Genomic DNA, 12,286 nt, shown 5'->3' on the forward strand with positions numbered 1-12,286 from the left:
ACTGCAGATTCATAGGAAGGAAAATGGAAAAGTAGGCTGTCCTTGTTGCTACTAAAGGATTGAGAACACTCATTTCCAAGTCATAATCATTTTAATCTACCACATCCAAACCATCATTATCTCACTAATTATCAGCCACTAATCAATTACTGGTACCATCTCTCCACCATCATGACATGATGTGGCTAAAAATCAAGCAAATGACACGTCAGGCACATGAAAGTAACACTCAGTAAATTGACTGGCACTAAAGTAATTGTTGTTAACATTCCACAAAGGCATGATCTAATGAACCAATCTATTGTGAACTTGGAAGTGTATAAAACAAATGATAGGCTTAAAACAATATGTAATAAATTTCACAATGTGTCTTTTGTAAATATCAGTAACCTAGATAGAGACCTGAACACAACTCATGGTATGCACATGAATAAGAGAGGTAAAAAGATTGTGAGTAAATTAATTATTGATGAAATCAGACAAAACATTACACAAAGCAGTGTAAATAAGTGCATTGTTATGGAATGGCACAACCCACCCAAACAGGACCTGCCACACAAACAGCTACTGCTGACAAGCCAGGAAAACTTGTAAACCCTGCTGGACAGCCTGGTAGCTCTAAATCTCTCTGTATGCTCGAGCAGGAGAAACTCAGCTGTAATATCATATAGTGGAACCCTTGTAGTCTTAAAAACAATCAGTCTGGTAGGGTAACATGTCCATCAAGGGTTCAGCAATGCAAACTCACACTCAAATCAATTCAGCAGAACTTTCAAAGGCATAACAATAAGCAGAATGAGTTGGATACCATTGTAGCAATCGATAACCCTGATGTTTTAATTATAAGTGAACACTCGTACACAGATGAGCTAACTAGTGCGTGTAAGCCACTCTCCATGATCTTTTGCTCCGCCTTCAGTAGAAAAGAGAAACGTGGTGGTGAGGTAGCTATCTTTGCAGCCAATGGTAGTAATTATAGTGTAATAAATGTAGGTGCTTTCAGCAGTGAGGGTGTAATAGAACTAGCAGCCATTATTTTCTTTGATGTTCTTAATGACCTGCTTATTGACATTGACAGTAAACACTGCAATAAAAAAGGCTGGGTTAACATAATACTAACTGGTGATATAAACATTAACTTGCTGACCAATGACTCTATATCTAAAAAACTAATGCTATTACTTGCTCAATTTAACATTTCTGATAAATGAACCCACTAGAGAGGTCAATAGTATAAAATCATGCATTGACAACATTATAACTAACGTGTCCCACTTTACATGCAGTTTATCAGTTCTGAAGCTTGCCATTTCTGACCATAACGCAATACAGGAATTCATAGAAGCTGAAAATCTTCATGTCAACAGAAAAGAGAAACAATATGTGACAAAAAGAATGGCCAATGATGACAATGTTGTAGATCTCAACAGTTTGCTGAAAAGCTTAAAACATGGTGAAAAAAACAGCATTACTTTCAGTGAATTTGCATCAGATTTTTATTATTGCTTCAATGTCGCATGTGCAGAAATGATCTTTACAGTAAAAGACCCCCAAGATACAAAACATAACTGTATAAATCATGAAGTAAAAGCAGCAAGAGAGAATCTTAGACTTTTCCAGTATACAATGCTAAATAAGAACAATAATAATAGACTAAAGGTAGAATTTAAGAACCATCATGATTATTATAAAGATCTGCTGCTAGAAACTAAAAGTAAATATGTAGCCACGATGCTAAGAAACTCTACTAACACTGGATTAGCTGTTTGGAAAGTAATAAATAGCTTTAGGGATTGTAAGGACAGATCAGCTAGTGATTTTACTATAAACCATACGGGGCATATTATGAAATGTCAATGTCAGATTGCAAATGTTTTTGATGAGTACTTTTCTTCTGTTGGAAAATCTGTCAATGACCATTTTAAGAATCTTCAGTCTAGATATAAGGGCTTTCAAATCAAACAAAGCGTATACTTGGCCCCAACCGTTAGCAAGGAAATCAAAAACGTAATAAGGTCATTAAAAGATACAAAGTCAGCGGACTATGATGGATTGTCTATCAGTACACTGAAAAAGTGCATAGGCAACATATTTGATGCCATGGCCACAGCAGTAAATGATGTAATTGCATCAGGTTGTTTCCCAGATAGTCTAAAGATAGCACAAGTAACCCCGATTTACAAGTGAGATGAAAAATCTAAAATTGAAAACTACCACCCCATCTCAATCTTAACTGCATTTTCTAAGGTAGTTGAGAAAGTTATTTATACCAGACTAATGACATTCCTTAGTCAACACAATTTATTATTTGAAAATCAGAATGGCTTTATGAAAAACAAGTCAACTTCAGTAGCCACAGTACAATTAATAAACAAAATAATAACTGCCAAAGGGAACAAGAAGTATGTAACTGGAGTGTTCCTTCATCTAGAAAACGCTTTTGATTGTGTCAACATCACCATATTACGTGACAAACTGTGCAACCTGGGTATTAGAGGAACTGGCTATGAGTTAATAAAATCGTATATGAGCAATAGAAAACAATTTGTCTTGCTTAAAACAAACAGTGGGTCTTTCAAATCTGAAATTACTGATATCGTATATGGAGTGCCTTAAGGTTCAGTCTTGGGACCCCTTCTTGATTTATGTTAATGATATACAGTATTGTTCTCCTAACTGTAAAATAATATTGTATGCAGATGATACATCAATTGTGTGTAAACACAAAGACTATGACAGTCTGGAGGTGGTGTGCAACAGTGTTGCTAATGAAATAGTCAAGTATTTTAATGAAAGCCATCTAAATGTAAGTGCTTCAAAGACTGCAATGATGGAATTTAACACAAGGAAACAAATAGAATTTGACATGAAATTATCCGTAGGAAATGACATTGTAAAAATGGAAAAATGGACAAAGTTCTTGGGAATTACAATCCAGGACAGCCTCAAATGGGACATGCATATCACTTCCTTAGCCTCTAAGCTGTCGAAGAATGTATTTAGTTTAGTTTAGTTTAGTTTAGTTTATTGAGCACCCGTTTTATCATGTACAATGATATGGGATTTGTCATATGTTACATACAGAAAAAATATGAATAACAACATATTATGTAAAAACTATCAGTGAATAATCTGAATTAAATATCTAGGCAAAACAATTTAGCTTACATCATATAAATTTGTAACAATATAGGACACAAATAAGCTACATATATTCTGTGTATAATGGACAGCAACAAGAAACAATGATTATAACACTCTATATTGACAGATTAATTAATTTTTGTGTGTACATAAAAGAGTCTGCCCCACAACACAAGTTTGTATATGAGTAACTTATAAGATAGGTGAAGGCACGCTATCTTTCTGAAGAATTCATATATTCACTAACACTGTAAAAACTATTACTGATTAACATTCTTTTGAGTTCACTTTTAAAACTGCTCAGCTGCTGAATCCTTTTTATTTTTAAGGGAAGAGCACTATAGAGAATTTTTGGGTGGTATATTGCACTCTTGTTGTATTGGGCTTTCTTATGCACTTCTCTGTGAAATTCATTACTCTGTCTTGTTGTATAGTCATGGAACTCACTGTTTAAAGAAGAAAACTGGGGGTGAGACTTCAGAAAGCATATACTTTCATAGATGTAAATGGATGGAAGAGTCATGATTTTATATTCCTTGAAAATTTCCCTACATGGATCTCTAGGTGCAGCTCCTTTTATGATTCTTATCGCTCGTTTTTGAATAATAAAGGAGCGTTTTGCCTGACTTGAATTGCCCCAAAATATGACACCATATCGCAAAAGACTATGCATAAATGCATAATATGTACACAATACTGTTTGATCACTGCAGCAATTTTTGAGCATTCTAAATACATAGCAACATTTACTTAACTTTTTATTGAGCACATCTATATGCTTGTCCCATTTTAGATGCTCATCTAACCAAATTCCTAAGAATTTTGTATTTGGCGTTTGTAGTATGTTCTGTTGGCCTAGCTTCACAGTTATATTGGGCTTCATATTATTTGAAACATGTCTGTAATTCATCCATAATGTTTTCCCCTCATTCACAAATAAACTGTTGTCCCTGAACCATTTACTTGCTTCAACTGCCGTTGTTTCAATTTTGCTGTTAAGGTCAGTCTCATTCTGAGCTTTAATAAAGAGACTTGTATCATCAGCAAAAAGTACACAATCAGCTTGTGTTAAATAGTTTGGCAAGTCATTTATAAAGATCAAGAACAACAGGGGTCCCAACACCGATCCTTGGGGCACCCCATAACTAACTTCCTTATAACCAGAAAAGTATGACTTTCCATCATGAACTATTTCTACTTTCTGGGATCTGCCAGATAAATATGACTTGAACCATGCATGAGCATTACCACGGAGTCCATAGCAACTAAGTTTTTCGAGCAGTAGTTTATGATCAATAACGTCAAAAGCCTTTGATAAATCTAAAAAGACCCCACAATTTACTTCATTATTATCAATGGAATTTAGGACAAGTTTTAGAAAGTTGTATATAGCTGTTTCAGTTGATCTATTCTTTCGAAAGCCATTTTGTTCATCGACCAATATTCCACTTTTTTTTAGGAAAGTAGAGAGTCTTCCATACATTACTCTTTCTATAATTTTTGAAAAACAAGATAACATTGATAGAGGCCTGTAGTTTTTTACATCATAATGATCCCCATTTTTGTATAATGGTTTTATAATTGATTGTTTCAGCTTTCTAGGGAAAGTGCCAGTACTGAAAGATGCATTAATTATATCTACAAGAAGAGGAGAAATATATCTGCTGTGTTTAATGATTTTGACTGGAATGCCATCGGTGCCACAGGATAATTTATTTTTTAGTTTGCTGATGGCATTCTCTACCTCATGTACTGTTACAGGATACAAAAACATAGTTTCGGAATTCAATGTGATGTTATGACTGATGTCTGTACTACTTTGGGTTTGTATGAGGTTTTGAACTACACTTGTAAAATGGCAGTTGAATATATTGGCAATTTGTAATGGATCATTTATAGTTTTGTCCTCAGTTTTAATAACAATGTTGTTTCTTACTTTGCTTCTTCCTAAGTTACTATTGATCACTTTCCAAACTGATTTCATTTTTTTGTTGCCATTATTTCTACTGATATATGAATCATTATTTAACTTTTTTGCTGCAGTGATTACTTTCTTATATAATTTCCTATAACACTTAACACGTTGTTTCAAAGCAGGATTTTGCCTTGCTGATTTACTTAACATTCTGAGTTGCTCTCCAGATTTTCTTATGCCCTGTGTTATCCATGTGTTAATTTTGCCTTTTACTTTCATTTTCTTAAGGGGAAAAGCAATTTCAAAGTTATGTTTGTAATCAGCTAGAAATGACTCAAACTTCATGTCTATACTATCATGTTTATCTAGATCCCAACTTTTAGCAAATATTGTAAGGATATGGGTGTACTAAAAACTGCTTATCATGCCCTTTTCTCATCAAATTTAAACTATGCTGTGGAAGTATGGGGTGCAGCAACTCAAGCCAACCTGAGCACATTATTAATACTACAGAAAAAGTTATCAGAATTATTTGTGGTGCCAAACCTAGAAAATCATGTCGGAATCTGTTCCCAAAACTAGGTGTGCTTACCATTATAGGTGCACACATATTGAAAGTTATAGTGCTCATGAAAACAATAAATCCAAATTTCAACTGTGACCTGCACCAGTACGATACAAGGCAAAAGTTCTTATACCATGTAAATAGTCACAGAACAACTTTATATGGAAAAAATGCACTTCATGCTGGACTGAAGCTAGCCAGTTCCCTACCAAAAAGTCTCACAGCCCTTCCTAGTAACTAATTAAAAGATCATCTAAAAAGAATTCTAATAGAAAACCCTTTTTATTCCTCAGATGAGTACTATATCTATATGAAAAGTGCTTTGTAAGTACGTCAAGCTCACAGTTTTAAGTAACCTACAACTAATATAATGTTGATAACAACAATATTTGTAATATTGTGAATGTATACTACCAAATGTAAAGTGCATCAAAATGTAAAATTTATTAATACAAACAAATCTTTGGTTTGTAATTTATAAATTGACGTATTCAGAAGAATAATCTGTATGATGTCCTGAAACTGTATTATTTCTAGGGATTGTATTTGATCATTCGATGTTGAATAAATATTATTATAATTATATCATTCATACTCTGGTATGCAATATGCTAATTGGGAAAAGCTTCATACTTAGCCCCAGTGAAGAAACACTGCACATGCATAGAAAGAAGATGAATAAAATAGACTGGAAAAACATTTCTGTAAAATAAAGTATGACAACTCTGCTGTATGTAGATTTTCATGAAATATCGCATTCTTATTAACAGGTATATAAAAGATAACAACCATTTCCTTGACCGACTCTCCACAGTTAATGTCCCTTTACCACACGGTGCCTTTCTCGTCACTATTGATGCCACCTCCCTGTTCACTAACATGCCTAATGCCTATGGCCTTACTGCTATTGAACACTACCTTTCCAGATTCCCTATGGATTCCAAACCAACAACCTCCTTCCTGGTCTCCATGGCCAATTATATCCTCTACTTCTCCTTTGAAGGCATTATCTACAAACAAATCTGTGGTATGACTATGGGCATCTGCATGGCACCATCCTATGCTAACCTATTCATGGGCCATCTAGAGGAAGCGTTTCTAAATACCCAGAATCCTAAACCCCTCACCTGGTTCAAATTCATTGATGACATCTTTGCTATCTGGATTGAAGGTGAGGACACCTTATTCACATTCCTCCAGAACCTCAACAACTTCTCCCCCATTTGCTTCACCTGGTCCTACTCAACCCAACAAGCCACCATCCTAGATGTTGACCTTCACCTCAGAGATGACTACATCACTACCTCCTTCCATATCAAACCTACTAACCACCAGTAATACCTCCACTTCGACAGCTGCAACCCATTCCATATCAAGAAGTCCCTTCCGTACAGCCTAGCCACCCACGGTCATCGTATCTGCAGTGATGAGCAGTCCCTCTCAAAATATACTGAGGGTCTCACTGAAGCCTTCACTGACCGTAATTATCCTCCCATTCTTGTACAAAAACAAATCTCCCATGCCTTATCTTTCCAGTCTCCCACCACCTCCCAAAGTACAGTCCGGCCACAGAGGATCATTCCTCTTGTAACTCAATACCATCAGGGACTGAAGCAACTGAATTACATTCTCTGCCAGGGTTTCAATTACCTCTCATCATCCCCTGAAATGAGAAATGTCCCACACACTATCCTTCCTACCCCTCCTACCATGGTATTCCACCATCCACCGAACCTATACAATATGCTCATCCATTATTACACAACCGCTGCTCCCAATCCCTCACCCCATGGCTCATACTCCTGTAATAGATATAGATGCAACACCTGTCCCATACATCCTCCTACCACAACCTACTCCAGTCCGGTCACTAACATCACCTATCCCATCTAAGGCAGGGCTACCTGTGAAACCAGTCATGTGATTTACAAGCTAAGCTGCAACCACTGTGCTGCATTCTACGTAAGCATTACAACCAACAAGCTGTCTGTCCGCATGAGTGGCCACTGACAAACTGTGGTCAAAAAACAAGTGGACCACCCTGTTGCTGAACACACTGCCAAACATGATATCCCTCATCTCAATGACTGCTTCACAGCCTGTGCCATATGGCTCCTTCCCACTAACACCAGCTTTTCTGAATTGCACATGTGGGAAATTACCCTGCAATACATCCTTCATTCCTGTAACCCTCCTGGCCTCAACCTTCGTTAGTCACTGTCCTCACCCATCCAGCCCCCTCCCTGTTCCTATTCCAGCACTACACAAGCGTCATTTCACCGCCACACCGAGTCTTTTAATTTCTTTCTTTTTATTTCTCTCCTTTCCACTACTTATCCCCTCTCCCCCTCCACACTTTCTCTCCTGCCCTCCGTCTAAACTGCAACACTTCACTGTCCGCCACTCCTACCGTACTATCCCTCCCCATCCCCGCCCCAGCCTCCTCCTTACCCCCACCCAGTCGCCACTCCCATCGTGCACTGGTGCTGCTGTTCACAGTGTGGTTTCAGCTCTCTGAAATGGCAAACGTGTGTGCAAGTTGTGTTTATATGAGTGTGTGTGTGTGTGTGTGTGTGTGTGTGTGTGTGTGTGTGTGTGTGTGTGTGTGTGTGTGTGTGTGTGTATGTGCGTGTGTGTGTGTGTGTGTGTATGTGTGTGCATATGTGTCTACTGCTGACAAAGGCCTTAATGGCCGAAAGCTTTAATAGTATCAATCTTTTTGTTGTGCCTATCATGACTCAGCATCTCTGCTATATGGTGAGTAGCAACTTTCCTTCTCTGGTATTGTTACATTCCATCCTGGATTTTCCATTGTTTGATACTTCAATGGCAACAAGTTAAAAGTGTGTTTCAGTGTTATCTTCTCACACAAATTTTGTTTCAGTGTTATTTCACTCTGGCTTCATATTTTGTCTGTGTATTGCTTTCTTTCCCAGAGCAAGTTTCTTTTTCACATTGCTCATCAAGTGCTAGTTTGTATTGCTGGGGCAGTGTTTCCAATTCGTTCTGTTCCCCCAGTTAAAGGGCAGTGTTATTTCCATCCACAGTTCTTAAACCTGGGCATAGCTTTCAGTCTGTGCTGCAAGTTTCTTAGTAGTTGTTGCCCTTTCTGCTTAGTTCAGGTGGTTCATTAAATTGGGTGCCAGTGTTACTTCTCATTCACACTACTGGTCTAAGTTGTTTTTGTTGTTGCAAAATTGTCATTTGCTGACAATGTTCTCATGCACAATTTACCTGTTCAGGTTTATCATGTCTGTCTCATCATCAGAGCTGCTATTGGCTCAAGTTGTTTACTTGCAGGAGTCACAAATTCAGATGTTGTTACAGGGCATAACTCAACTCATGCAGATTGCCACTGAAGTATGGCAGATGAGAGGAGAGAAGACATCAACAATATACTTTAACTTCTTATGTACACAGAATCGAAACCCACTGACTTATGGCAGACAAGACCGAAAAAAACAGTGTCAAATGCATGTGTCCTTCATGGGGAAGACTGAGCTAGGAATTAGCAGTGATTAGCACACTGGATTTGTTTTCAGGAGGACAATGGTCCAAATTCATGTCCATATGTACAGATTTAGGTCTTTCATGATTTCTCTAAACTGGTGCAAGCAAATGCCAGGGTGGTTTCTTTGAAAGAGCACAGCTAATTTCCTCCCCCAATCTTGACACAGTTGGAGGTTGTGCTCTGTCTCTAATGATCTTGATGTCAATGGGACATTAAACACTAATCTTCCTTCTTTTCTTTCTTCATATGGGAGAGACAAGTGCTTTGCCAACAAAGAATGGTAGATATAGTTCAACAGAGAAAAAACTATCTACTTCATTGGCATTGAAGTATCCTTGTACTAAGGAGTGATTAAAGACACCTTCAAAAGGATGATTTTACTAACAAAATATAACTCAATTATAATGCCCTTCGACGAATATCCACACAACTACATACAACAGAAATATCTTTCCTGTGATGTTGTCTGTGATGTGCTTAGACAAAGCCCAGAGTCAAGACAGGTGTGGCACAAAGAGCTGGGACGTTACTGAGCCGATAATGCTGGTGTATGATTGCTGATGTATTGCTGGTGAAGACCACTACCAGCTGGGTTGGGTCAGCTGATGTGGAGCTCAGAGACAAATTGCTGGTAGTGCCAACTTGTAGTGCTGAGACTGATGTGGCCATGTGGAATTGCTGGTACTGTGGACTTGAGCAGGGGTGCTGACCTATAAAAAATAAAAAACATTTGGGGAGAGGGGGAGGGGCCTACTGGGGGTCTTCCCACAGGAAATTTTCTAAATTTTAGATGAAAAATTTTGAGTTTTTAAGTTTTTTAAAGCATTTTAGAGTCATATGATCAGTGAATATATAGCTCTGAAATGACCAAAATTATATTTAAATAATTCCTAAACTAACATTAAAAGAATAAAACATAAAATATTGCTGTCCCACAGTAATAGCACTGTGGTTAATAAGTGAAATAGCTAATTTAAGCTTACTTTAAATAAGGCTCAGGGTTCATTAAATAAAAACAATATCTCGAAGTTAATGCTTTAATACAGTTAATGAAGTTAATACAGTATGTCTAATACTTTCAGTCAAAAAGTATGTAAATAGCATGTTTTAATTGGGTCTTACACCACAAAAATATTTAAGTATTTGAAAATACCTAACACAGTACTATAGTAATACAGTACTAAACTAGTACTAATATTTCGAAACTGAAAATGTAACATTATGTATGTATTTAATTCCCTATTTTATAAAGATTTTTAATAGTGCTCTAAATACCATTATAGGGCTGAAGTGTCTTTAGAAAGGTGCAAATGTTCACCGTCTTGACAGGATTACTGAATATGAATTCATTGATGACTGGTCAGATGTTCAATTCATCCAAAACATCTCGGTAGATATGAAGAACAGCCAAGTTGTTCAATCACTTCTGTCCCATTGTTGACCATTCTGCTGTTGCTGTCATGATTGGAACTACTTGGAGAAGCTTAATGCACTTCACTACTTCACATAACATTTCTCCAACTGCAGGCTATTGTGTAATGTACTTTCTTACATCACACATGTTTTTTAAGACCAGTTGTTTTTTGTTAGTGCTGTTGGCTAACATATTAAAATGTAAGTGCAGTCTCTCAATGTCTCGGTTATTTCTGAAAAACTCAGTTGATTTTTCCAAATTTGTTTCACCTCTGTTTACTAAAAGAAAGCACTCTTGTTCAACTGCAATGACCTGTGTGAGTCCAGTTGAAGCAAACCACTCAGTAATGCAAGATTGCACCATTTTACAAACTTCAATGTAAATAGCTTTGTAGTATTCCTTTGGGGTTTTGATAGTGTGTGGTGATTTGGCTTCATTGTTTTCATACTTCTTTGGTATACTTTGATTCTGAGGAAGTGAAGAATCATCAACTTGTGAAGGTTTTTCTTTTAAACACAATTCCCAAAAGTGTTCAAAACTATCACGCCATCCATTCCATACACAAATAAAGCCCTCATATATCCTTTCCAGATCAACAACCCTTAGATGAGGGCATTGAATTTTTTCATTGACATCCTCTACTGTGTTCATTGCGTGGCAATAAAGATGTAAAAAGAAATAAGTTTTGAATTGTAACATTGACTCAAGGTAGCCTGCACATTTGCAACCTGCCTCTGTTTTGCCCTCTGCAGAAAATGTTTAAAAAAACTCTAGAAGTTCTTCAAAGTCTTTTAATATTCTCCAGCTACTAGAAGCTTGCATAGTCCATCGAGTCAGGCAAAGGGGTCATAGACCAGCTTGGCCATTGGTGCTCACACAGCGTATGCTTCTGAAAAGTCCCATCTTTTGTTGGATTCCCTTACAGTGTTTATTCAGTCCTTGGGTAAAGCTGTAATATTCCTCATAGATGTAAGATGGCTTAGACTGTCTACAACTGCCAAGTTTAAACTGTGAGCAGTGCAGTGCACATAACATGCTTCTGGTTCTATATCCAAAACTAACTTTTTTAGTCCTTTGAACTTATCTCTCATACTCTAGTCACCATCATAGCACTGTCTTCTTAAGTTATTCACTGACAAATCAAGACGAGCAAAAACTTCTTTTAAAATACTAAACAGAGTTTGTGATTCAGTGTTGGGGGTCTCGTATAAGCCAATAAAGTCTTCATTGATGGTTAAGGAGTCATCGACAGTATGAATACAAAATGACAGTTGTTCGTAAATCGAAGAATCACTTGTCTCATCAACCATAATAGAAAAATGTTCAGTCTTCTTGACTGAAGCCAATACCTTTCTCAACACAGTCTTTCCTAGTAGATCAATGATCTCATTTTGAATATCGTGGGATGTCCACTTATACCCCGAACCAATCTTTAAACTCAGGTATGTTATTCTTTCAGAGTTCCAACAACTGAAAAACATTTGATATTACATCTTCATGCCCTCTAATTGATAGTCCTTGTTGGCATAGAAATTGCGTGGTAGTAAAAATTGTCTCAAGAGCTAAACGGCCTTTCTTCATACCACTATCTAACTGTTCATTCAGTTGGGAGGTCACACTTCGGTTAGTGATAGAATTTAGTTTCAGAACACCTTCCTTATGTGTAAACATATTTTCATGAAGACAGAATTTTTCCAAAGCCTTTTTCCAGTTAGAAAATCCTACAGAAGTAAATGC

The sequence above is a fragment of the Schistocerca serialis genome, chromosome 7, assembly GCF_023864345.2.
Source record: "Schistocerca serialis cubense isolate TAMUIC-IGC-003099 chromosome 7, iqSchSeri2.2, whole genome shotgun sequence".
Taxonomy (NCBI): Eukaryota; Metazoa; Arthropoda; class Insecta; order Orthoptera; family Acrididae; genus Schistocerca; species Schistocerca serialis.